This window comes from Chiloscyllium plagiosum, chromosome 24 (genome assembly GCF_004010195.1).
Source record: "Chiloscyllium plagiosum isolate BGI_BamShark_2017 chromosome 24, ASM401019v2, whole genome shotgun sequence".
Lineage (NCBI taxonomy): Eukaryota > Metazoa > Chordata > Chondrichthyes > Orectolobiformes > Hemiscylliidae > Chiloscyllium > Chiloscyllium plagiosum.
In genome coordinates, this window is record NC_057733.1 from 25,396,388 (window position 1) to 25,408,847 (window position 12,460).

The window sequence follows — 12,460 nt, forward strand, 5'->3', positions numbered from 1 at the left end:
GGGAGGGAAATATATCCCTGGTGGTGGGGTCTTTTTGGAGGTGGCGGAAATGTCGGTGGATGATTTGGTTTATGGGAAGGTTGGTAGGGTGGAAATTGAGCACCAGGGGCGTTCTGTCCTTGTTACGGTTGGAGGGATGGGGTCTGAGGGCGGAGGTGCGGGATGTGGACAAGATGCGTTGGAGGGTATCTTTAACGTGGGAAGGGAAATTGCATTGGAGGGTTTGTACCATGAGGTATAATGAGATCTCTTGCTACATTTTCCCGATCTTGCCTCATTAAGTATTGATCCCTCCCCTATGGCACATGTCGTCTGATTCCATGACCATCTAACCAGCCATACTGACCCGCTCAGACAGGTGATTGACCATTGTCAAATCTCTGGATTGTGTGCAGGCTGTGGCCATGAGTGGTGATGCTGGGACCCGAGACTGACAGCAGCACCTCTTGACTGGACTGAGAATTACCTTCATTTTCCAACTTGGCCATTTGGTTGAATATGTATGGGGTGGGGGGGGGAAGGGGTGTGGGTGGGGGTAGCTGGTGGTGTCTGCCACACAGGCAGCTGGTATATACTATTGTAGTCAGATTGTCTCATACGCTTTATAGAAAGTTGTGCTCTCCACCCATACCGTGGATAGATCCCTAATGACAAGCAGCCTGTCATTGTGTCTATATTGAAGAAAGATGTCAATATGGCAGTTGGCAATTAGACAACATATTGACAAGCACAACTGGGGCAAGATGAGAATGGCAAGGTATGGATGCTGTGAGCTTTAAGGTAAACACTAACTGAGTAAGTACAAAGAGAGCATGTCAGTAGCACTCAGATGCAGCCTGATCCAATCTGTGTCCTTTCAGCAGGCTTTCAATACCAGTTTCTTGGCCACCTTACAACGATGTGGTTCTGTTCGCCGAGCTGGGAATTTGTGTTGCAGACGTTTCGTCCCCTGTCTAGGTGATATCCTCAGTGCTTGGGAGCCTCCTGTGAAGCGCTTCTGTGTTGTTTCCTACGGCATTTGTAGTGGTTTGAATCTGCCGCTTCCGGTTGTCAGTTCCAGCAGTCCATTGCAGTGGCGTGCAGTCCTTGCATGGGATTTTGTACACTACATTGGTTTTGCTCATGCTGGGTATCGGGTCCTTCGTTCTGGTGAGTTGTTGTCTGAGAGTGGCTGTTGGTTTGTGTGCTGTTATGAGTCCCAGTGGTCGCAGTAGTCTGGCTGTCAGTTCGGAAATGCTCTTGATGTATTGTCGTGTGGCTAGTCCTTTGGGTTGTGGCATGTCTTCGTTCCGTTGTCTTTCCCTTAGGCATTCCGAACTGACAGCCAGACTACAAAGCACGAGCACCCGAGCTAAAAATCTTTTCACAAACTTTGAACCTTACAATGAAGCAAGTGGATTGCTGAGATGCCATGAGGGTTCTGAGGGGTTTGCAAGTATTGGATTCCAATGTTCATGAATAACGGGTGTGTTTAGCTGTTGTCTGTAGATCATGCTCTGAGATGCTACTTTATGACGATGAGAATGGAGACAGTTCGCAGCCAGCAGTGAGCTGAAGTCAGCAACTTCCAGCTCAAGAATTCTTGATGTCTAGTTTGTTTGGCACTTTTGGTAACATAGGAGACAGCTTAGTAATGCAGTGTGTTAATAAAGTGTTTCAGAAGCAAGAAAACCACTTACTAAGCACCTCACTAATTCCCAGGGAGAACTTACCTCAACGTCTGACTGCATCGTGGATAAAACGAGTTGCTTCTGACTTTGGGACAGGCCACGTTGGATTTGTCGTGTGCTTCTGCCACAAATTCTGCTATAGTTCATGTCGCTCAGGCTTCAATAAGGTTCCCTCCAGAGTCTTCAGAGAACTTCCCCTCCATGCGAATTTCACTGAGGGGCATTCCATTTATAGCAAGCCAATGCAAGACGTGAGATACCATGTCGATAGTATTGACAGTACTGTACATTCAAGATCATATTGGATGTTAATTTATCAAATAGACTCATGTGGTTGCAGTATAATGGTGTCAGTTACTTCTGTAGTTTACTGTACACCACTGCACCTTGGAAATCACAATAGGTTTATCTGTGGAGGTGCACTATAATCACTTTATCAAGGAACAGAATGATCTAAGATCATGTAGCGATAGACTTCACCTCTCCAGTTCCATAAACTGTACACTTACCTGTTCACCATCACCAGCCTGGACTTCTCCTGAAAAGAAAGGAATTCTACTCTATTTAATGTCCAAATTATTTTTATCTTAGATTGGCACATCTATCCAGCTTTGTATCCAGTTTCACAGTTGGAGTCATGGTTAATTCTTCATGACTAATCCTCTATGCTTCTTTTATTCAAATCAGGCTGTCAGGGCACATGCTGATTATTAGACAAGAAGGTTAATTCTCTTGAACTTGCCTCATGGCTCATGTCTGAATCAAGTCACTTTCCTCACATGGACTTCAGAGACCAGACTAACAATGGACTGAAACAAGATTTTTACTGTCTTGGAAAACCAAGTGGAGCTTTTCTGGAAAACACTGACAATGTATACACACTCACATTCATGAGCTGCATTCCTTAGCACTATTGTGTTAGCAGGAAACCGAGAGATGTGAGAATGCACAGTAACAACAGCACAGAGAGGAGGAAGTGCATGACCATCAAATTGGCAATCATCCAGGAGTGTTTCAGAAGTACCATTAGCCCTGTCTCCAAGCACTAACAGGTCTGTTACTTTTATCTCCACTGTTTTATCAGGCTCCTTTCTCCTGCTGAAGCAGGACCTATTAACCTGTATGCCTTCTCTTGCTTTTCCCCCCATTTTATCCCTTTGTAAATACTCATCCTAAGTGGTGTAGTCAAGCCCCAGTGACCACTTTCCACAAACAAACATGCAGAAAATTAGAGTAGATTTGGCTATGCGTCTAACTCATGATAATTTACCAGCAATAACACTTTTAATAAAAGTGAAGTATTATGGATGCTGGAAATCTAAATAAAAACAGAAAGTGCAGGAGAAATTAAGCAGTTCTTGGAGCATTGGTGGAGAAAGAAACAAAACTAATAGTTTGGTCCAGTTTGAGTCTTAATTCACATGATCTTTGTAGAGAACACACCCTTCTCCTTGCACATGGCTTTATAGGCACAATCAGATTTCCATTATTGCTGTATTAATTAATTTTCAAAGCAGTAGCATTTTAAGTTTCAACTTCTTAATTGCTTCCAAAATATCATTTGGACAGGTGTCAGGAGATACTTCTCTGACCAATTCAACAATGAACTTTATACCTCAGGATTTAAATTTTAAAAAGTGCAATGTTCAGAAAATGGTTATTCATTTTTATAAGGGGAAGCAAAAACAAAATGCAACTTTTACCATTTCAATTTCCACAAAATTTGCATGAGCTCTTTATCGGCGACGAGTTAGTCATCAAAGGGCTGCATCATTTAATGTGAACAAATGAAAAGAATAGCAACTGCCTTGGAGAAAAAAAGTACAAATCAGGATATTTAAATTGGCATAAGTGCAAAAACATGTGATTTAACACTTAAAGATATTATTTCATACTGCAAGAGAAACAATCAACTTTTTACTTCACAACAGAAGCCCACCCTTTACAGCATGGTGGCTCAGTGGTTAGCACTGCTGCCTCACAGCACCAGGGTTCCAGGTTTGATTCCAGCCTCAGGCGACTGTCTTTGTGGATTTTGCATATTCTCCTTGTATCTGTGTGGGTTTCCTCCCACAGTCCAAAGATGTTCAGTTCAGGTGAACTGGCCATGCTAAATTGCCCATAGTGTTAAATGCATTAGTCAGAGGGAGATGGGTTGGGGTTGGTTACTCTTTGGAGGGTCGGTGTGGACTGGTTGGGCCAAAGGGCCTGTTTCCACACTGTAGGGAATCTAATTCTGCCTTTACTGTGGTTTATGCAATCTCTGCCTATTGTTATAATCTCTCCTTGGTTGAGGTTCCACAATTTTTTATTGATCCAGATAGAACATACCAAATTGTCAAGCTCCTGGGAGAGGCAGGTTAAACTGGCTTCTCATATTTATTTGGCCATCCCCTTGTTTGGTCATTTCCTTGTGAATACCTTTCTCACAGACCAAATTAATGTGTACTTTAGAATGAACCAGTTTAAGCAGGATTTCTTGAGTAACATGAGAAGAAGTATTAACACAACACACATGCACACAAATTAGAAATAATAAGAAAACCTAAATATATAAAAATTTGTAAAAGTTAAAAGATATACTTAGGGTTCACAAGAAGATTAGATAGTGAAATGTTACTTGCTGCAAGGTTAACTTTGAGGTTCTTGGCTTTGCAGGTTAGCTGAATGTCTTCAATCCTGTTTTATTTTGAACTGGATTGGGAACTGGTTTCCAGCACTCAGAGAGAGGCTGCTTCTTTTATTCTGTCTTATCTTGACTGGCTCCTAGCATGCAGAGCAAGAGAAGTTTTTACTTACAACATGGCACTGACTCATTGTTGTTCCATTGTGACTTTTACACCACACTCGCACTCAAAGCCAGGCAGGTATACACAAGTTCCCCGGTCCACTGACACACTCATGCATCCTCAGCCCACTTGTACACTTGAGCACTTCAGCCAACTGATGCATGCACTGTAGGGTTGTAATTGGTTTATAACACAATTCTTGTGGTTTCTTGAAAGGGGAGAACACAAATATTTAGCTTGCCCAAACTGCTGTCATTATTTCTAAAATAGTCACACCCTGAGATACTTACAGGAGATATTAAATTAGATTACTTACAGTGTGGAAACAGGCCCTTCAGCCCAACAAGTCCACACCGACCCGCCGAAACGTAACCCACCCATACCCCTACATTTACCCCTTACCTAACACTACGGGCAATTTAGCATGGCCAATTCACCTGACCTGCACATCTTTGGACTGTGAGAGGAAACCGGAGCACCCAGAGGAAACCCACGCAGACACGGGGAGAACGTGCAAACTCCATACAGTCAGTCGCCTGAGGCGGGAATTGAACCCGGGTCTCTGGCGCTGTGAGGCAGCAGTGCTAACCACTGTGCCACCATGCCGCCCACAATGCCTACAATGTAGAATGTAGAGTGTGGAAGCAGGCCATTTGCCCCACAAGTCGACACCAACCCTCTGAAGAGCATCCCATACAGACCCACCCCATTTCCATAACCCTGCATTTCCCATTGCTAATCCACTAGCCTGCAACTCCCTGGACACTATGGGCAATTTAGCATGGCCAATTCACCTAACCTGCACATCTTTGAATTGTGAGAGGAAACTGGAGCATTCAGAGAAACCCACACTGACATGGGAAAATGTGCATACTGCACACAGACAGTTGCCCAAGGGTGGAGTTGAACCCAGGTCCCTGGCACTATGAGGCAGCAGTATTAACCACTGAGCCACTGTGTTGAAATCCAGATCAGTGCATTTCTCCCTTTGAAGCTTTCCTGATACTTTCATAATAGGGTTCCTCCACAGACTACCACTGAGGTGTTGAAGTATTTTTTCCACAAATCTGGTGACACAAGTTTCGGTATAACGGTAGAGGTTTTATTATCGGACAGCCGGCGAGAAATTCTCAGTGACACCAAAGGATTCATGTAGCCTACTCGTGGTAGCACTTCTCAATGAATCTCTGCCTTACACACGAAGGCAGGATATTTTGTAGAAGTAATACAGGGGTCGACAAGTCACACGGTTGATTGTTGTTACATTGTTTAAGACAGGTAATTACAATTTTACAATGCCCGGTGATTGCTGATTTCCTGTGATACCTAGCAAATGGTTTACAGGGACTGGTTATCGTATTCTTCATAACCATATGTTGATGGATAGAGATTTAGATAGAAAGACTTTGCTTTGTTCTCTAGGTTGGATTAACTTGCCTACATTAATAGGAAGAGGAAGCATGACAATGGATACGCAAGGCAGTTAATAAGGTTATGGCAAAGGCTATAAGTCTTGTCCAGGGAGGACAAACACCTTTGCCTGAGGCTGCAAGTGAATTCCACATGTATGGCTCCAGAGGATTCTGTTCTCTGGGAATCAGCCAGCCCCCCTGCTGTGATGTCCTGCCTCATTCTACAAGAGGACAGGTATGCAGTGATACTGCAGTGAGTCCTTTTAGCAGTGGAATGTTTAATCCTTGAGTTCCCAATACATCATGAAAGCGAAAAAAAATGGAACTTATTCTTTTGTGGCTTTCTAACTTCCTCAAAGGTACATCCACAAAACTCTTTTGACTGTATCTCCCTCTTTACAAAGAAAAAGTATCACGATTAAAAGTTCAATATGTCTATCTGTGATCTGGGGTTATGATCTGTGGTCATAACACTAATGCATCTGGTTGATAGAAATTCTAAAATTCCACCTATCAAAATGAAGGAATTTGGCACTCAGCTCTAGACTGATAGTAGCTAAAAATAGTTGTGTTTTTTGATGTGTATAAACCCTTTTAAGGTTCAGATAGTATTAACCAAATAGGCATTTTTTTTTCTAAATGCCTGAATTTGCCCTCTAAAAACACCCTTCATTCGTATGCATTCCCCAGGAGTCTGATGAAACAATGACATAAATTCTACTCAAGCAATGTATTTTAGTTTCTTGATGTCTCTCTTGTTATAGATATATTATTAATTTATGAGACTATCTTAAGAATAATATCCTAACTAACAAAAATAACCTAGAGAATGTCGATACATCTTTACAATTGCAACATATTATGAAAAAATGCACCTTGATAATCAAATTGTTGTAGTCTTAGCTTCTCCTCACAGCTTTTTGCAACATTTCAAAATGTAGCAAATCAGTGTCATTTTTAAGGCTGCAATAATAAATATTTTGGTCATTTGAGTAGCCATAATGTGCACAAAATTTCACGTAAGCAACAATGGCTCATTTGAGAAGGTCTGGCTAACTGTAGTTTCAATTTCACACAAATCAAAAGCGTCATTATCAATCACCTTGAACTGACTTCATTTTGTCTGTTTAGTTAAAATTTGGAAGAGAACACAATCCACTTTAATTTGAGTTTCAAGAGTTCCTTTTTAAAATTTATATAATGAAACTTCCCTGAAGATTTTTTTTTATTCATGGGATGTGGACATTATTGGCTAAACCAACATTTATCATCCATCCCTTAAAGGTCAACCATGTTGTTGTGGGTCTGGAGTTAAATGTAGGACAGACCAGGTAGGGATGGCAGATTTCCTTTCCTAAATGACATTAGTAAACTGAATGGGTTTTTACAACAATCATAGTAGCTAGTAAAATAGGATTTTAGTGCAGACTTATGATTTTGGATTCAAGTTTCACCACCTGCCATTGCAGGATTCAAACATATGCCCTCAGAACATTAGCCTGGAGTTCTGGATTACCAGTCCAGTGACATTAATTCTATGCTGTCTCCTCTTCTGATGCCATTATCATCGTGATTTTCAATAAGAAATTTTAAAGTCAGTGTTCACAAATAATTCACGAATTATATAATGAAATTCCTGGATGGGAAATATATTTGAGTATTTTTCAAGACTATTTCAAACCCACCCTTTAATGAATAGTGTGAATGAATATTTCTGTCAGGTACTGACATTTATTCATAAAGGGCTACGGTATTTATCAGTTACAGAGGTTGTTCCAATATCAGGTTCAGAATGTTTCTTTCTCAGTACAAAGAACCATCTCATTGCTGCAAAAAGGTTGCCAACATCATGAAAGACCCCTCCTACCCCTGTAATGCTCTCCTACAAACTCCTCCATCAGGCAGAAGATACAGAAGCTTGAACACACGCACCAACAGGTTCAAGAACAGCTTCTTCCCCGCTGTTATTAGACTGATGAATGAATTCTCTCACTTTGAATTATGTTGATCTTGTTAATGCTGAGCTTGCTTTGTGCACCTCCTGTGCAGTGTAACCTGTATGCTTCATTCTGTCCAATCTTTGAATTGTGAGAGGAAACTGGAGCATTCAGAGAAACCCACACTGACATGGGAAAATGTGCATACTGCACACAGACAGTTGCCCAAGGGTGAAGTTGAACCCAGGTCCCTGGCACTATGAGGCAGCAGTATTAACCACTGAGCCACTGTGTTGAAATCCAGATCAGTGCATTTCTCCCTTTGAAGCTTTCCTGATACTTTCATAATAGGGTTCCTCCACAGACTACCACTGAGGTGTTGAAGTATTTTTTCCACAAATCTGGTGACACAAGTTTCGGTATAACGGTAGAGGTTTTATTATCGGACAGCCGGCGAGAAATTCTCAGTGACACCAAAGGATTCATGTAGCCTACTCGTGGTAGCACTTCTCAATGAATCTCTGCCTTACACACGAAGGCAGGATATTTTGTAGAAGTAATACAGGGGTCGACAAGTCACACGGTTGATTGTTGTTACATTGTTTAAGACAGGTAATTACAATTTTACAATGCCCGGTGATTGCTGATTTCCTGTGATACCTAGCAAATGGTTTACAGGGACTGGTTATCATATTCTTTATAACCATATGTTGATGGATAGAGATTTAGATAGAAAGACTTTGCTTTGTTCTCTAGGTTGGATTAACTTGCCTACATTAATAGGAAGAGGAAGCATGACAATGGATACGCAAGGCAGTTAATAAGGTTATGGCCAAGGCTATAAGTCTTGTCCAGGGAGGACAAACACCTTTGCCTGAGGCTGCAAGTGAATTCCACATGTATGGCTCCAGAGGATTCTGTTCTCTGGGAATCAGCCAGCCCCCCTGCTGTGATGTCCTGCCTCATTCTACAAGAGGACAGGTATGCAGTGATACTGCAGTGAGTCCTTTTAGCAGTGGAATGTTTAACCCTTGAGTTCCCAATACATCATGAAAGAGAAGTAAAAATGGAACTTATTCTTTTGTGGCTTTCTAACTTCCTCAAAAGTACATCCACAAAAATCTTTTGACTGTATCTCCCTCTTTACAAAGAAATCTGTATTTTGAACAATTAAGAGATTCCAAAAGAAAAATATTTTTATCCGTCAGAGGTGTTTAACCACCTGACAAATCACCATCATTAAAAGCATAGAAATTCTGACCATTGGTCTAAAACAATAGAAAAAAATGCCCTCAAGTCTCGCCTTTAATCCAATCCTCTTATTCAATTAGATTGTGGTTTATCTTTGGTATTAATTCCAGCCAGTACATGGTGGTAATGTCACTGGACTGATAGTTTTGAGGGGAAAATAGATTTAAATGCAATAACTCTTATGAAAAACCATTCAGTTGTTTATTGGCCTTTGGAAACATCTTTGGTTTATATTTGACTGTTAACAGCTCTCTGAAAATACCTAGCAAGTCATTAGATGAAAGGGTAACAGAAATGGGCAACAACATGCATATCCTATGAAAGAATATATAAAAAAAGATGCTTGGTCATGAAACCCTAAATTAGAAATCCCAATTTTGATACTTTTAATTGATCTATCCTCAAGTGTTTTTGTATGGAGATAGCACCAGTTTCCCACCATAGCTTTGTGTGAATAGAATAGAACAGAATTAAGTTTATTGCCGAATGTACTCAAATGAGTAGAGTGAAAAGTTCACAACTCGCTACTTATGGTACCATCTTTACAAAGGTACCTCGGTACAGATTCTTGTGTACAACTTCTTAAGGACGAGATATTAGAAAAATAAAGAAATAAAAGTCCAGCATTACAGTTAATAGGAATAGATGAGAAAAAAATAAAGAAATAAAAGAAATATGTGCTTTTTCAAATCACCCTGGAACAGCCTTGTTGGAATCCTTGGTTTCTATTAGTCCATGATTGACAGCTATGCCTTTGGTTGTCTTGTCCTAAGTTTTAAGATGTCCTCCCAAAAACTCTCCATCTCAATGACCACCCTCCCATCTTTTACTACTATTTAAACCTACAACACACTACAACACCCCAGAGCTCAGCAAAAAAGAAAAGGAACACCTATAATGGGTACCCTGAGGAGTTTCATCTGCTAATGCCTGGCATACAAATAACACCAAGAAGACAACATGTATCTCTGACTACCCTACCATATAAGAGAAACATCTCAGAACTGACTATTAGACTCCCATGCCCTCTGAGATTAATGACAGCACACAAACCAACAGTTACACTTCACCAGCTACTATCCAAGACAGAAGACACCATAACGACAACATGCAGAACGAATGTGATACATAAAATACCATGCAGCAACTCGAAAAAACATTATATAGGACAAACAGGCAGGAAACTCACTACCAGCATACATGATTAGATTACATTATATTACAGTGTGGAAACAGGCCCTTTGGCCCAACAAGTCCACACCGACCCGCCGAAGCACAACCCACCCATACCCCTTCATTTACCCCTTAACTAACACTACGGGCAATTTAGCATGGCCAATTCACCTGACTTGCACATCTTTGGACTGTGGGAGGAAACCGGAGCACCCGGAGGAAACCTCAGCAGACACGGGGAGAACGTACATACTCCACACAGTCAGTCACCTGAGGCGGGAATTGAACCCGGGTCTCCGGCGCTGTGAGGCAGCAGTGCTAACCACTATACCACCGTGCTGCCCTGAGTATCAGCATGAAACGAAACAACATGACCAGCTCTCCCCCCATGTCAATGCATACTGACAATGAAGGACACCAATTCAACTGGGACAACTTTACAATCCTGGGACACGCAAAGCAAAGCAAATTTCAGGAATTCCTGGAGGTCTGGTATTCATTCGCTGCTTACATAAACAAACATGTGGAAATAGACCCCATTTACAGATGACTGCAGCACAAAACTGGAACTCGAACCACTAACATGACAGACAGAACTGTCTAAATTCTGGGAAGATCACAACAATAGCGCATCATCCAGAGGCTACACAGCATTGAAGATGTCACCCAGTCGGGAGACGAAAAGTTTGCAGAAAAGTTAAACGGCTCGACAAACAGACAAATAACTTCCATTACAATCTGAGCTACAGATCTTCACAGAAACCTTATACTTAAACCTATCTCTTTGACCAAGCTTTCGGTCACATATTCTGAACATGAGCCTTATGTGCCAAATGTTGTTCCACATTCTGTAACAATATTGTGGGAAATGTTGCTAAGACAGACTTATTGTTTTTCACACAGTTTATCACCAGGAAATACAATCGGAAAGGCTATCATAAGCAATGTGCTAAAAATACAAAAAGACTAAACAAGTTGGTTGTAACCTGATGCTTAACAATGTCTGAACAACTTAGATCCATCTCATTGCATCTGCCTGTCCAGCAGAACAATATTAATTATAAAAGATGGACCCAAGTAAAGGATCACAAATGACTCCAGGTAAGTCAACCACATACAGAAGTACAGACCATATATGAGTCTCTAATCATAATTAAAAGTGTTTTAAGTCTGGCAGCAAAATGAAATGTCTTCACTTTGAAATGTAATTTGCATATTTTGGTATTCCTTTATTTAGTGCATGTTTTAGAACTATTGGAAATGATGTTTAGAAGTAAAAATAACACCCACAAAGTTATTAGCTTATGTGGGATTGGTTTTCATGTACTATGCGAGTGAGATATTTCATGCCTTGCAACTTCTACTCATAAATCTTTCAGCTGAGGCTAGCACCACAACTATTGTGGTTGAGGTTAAAATTCTATCTTTTATGCAGTGTGTGAGAAAGCTATCATCACCAATGAATAATACTTTTCCAACAGACTATTTTAAGGAACATATTTCACACAAACAACTCCACCCATAATGATGTTAAATCACGTGCCCACTGATTATCAGATCAGATCCAAAACTGAAGCCTGGCAAATAAAATGTAAATTTATTATGCAAAAGAAAAATGGTTAAAATAGAATAAACCGCAAGTTATTTACGCAGAACACAATGTGAAAGATTTTGAAACATGCAGCAAAAATAATATTCTATCGAGCCTGGTAGCATCCCTTTGGAGTACTCAGATACCAGAGCGAATTCCTTCTCTATCAAATCTATATAATTGGCTTAACTGTTTCTTTCAGTTCCCAGTCTTGTGAATTTGACAGCCTCTTCCTTTATAAATGACATGACCGACCTTAGATGTTCTCAACTTTGAATTATCACTTTGGGGTTATAACCAAACACTTCTGGTCTGGAACTTTCAAATTAAAATCATAACACTGAGGAAAATTTTCTAACAGTTCTAAAATGTCTCCTTTTTCCAGGAAAAACTTCCTTATTCACCTAACTTCCATTAGAACCTCTGTGAACTAAGCCCCAAAACTTTGCACACTTTTCCACAAAGCAACAAATAAAATCAAACTCCTGGTGATTGTAACTGAAAGCAAGCTGATGCGCTTCAATGTTTACTCTATCTACTTATATAACTGGACCAATGCGAACAAAGTCCCATTAGTACTCCAGGAAGTCCCTTTGTCTTTCTGGTTTTAAGGAAGTGATGGCTGTAGAAATACTGA

At 40.6% G+C, this 12,460-nt stretch overlaps 1 long non-coding RNA gene across 1 annotated transcript in view; it reads right to left on the reverse strand.

The window, feature by feature from the left end:
• Positions 1-6,820, reverse strand: part of LOC122562102 — a 49,377-nt gene extending 42,557 nt beyond the window's left edge. Inside the window, exons 1-3 of the long non-coding RNA XR_006315214.1 lie at positions 6,747-6,820; positions 4,291-4,436; positions 3,374-3,477 (exon numbers count right to left, since the gene is read on the reverse strand). This is a non-coding gene — a long non-coding RNA (uncharacterized LOC122562102). The remainder of the gene's footprint in view (positions 1-3,373; positions 3,478-4,290; positions 4,437-6,746) is intronic.
• Positions 6,821-12,460: the final 5,640 nt, after the last annotated feature.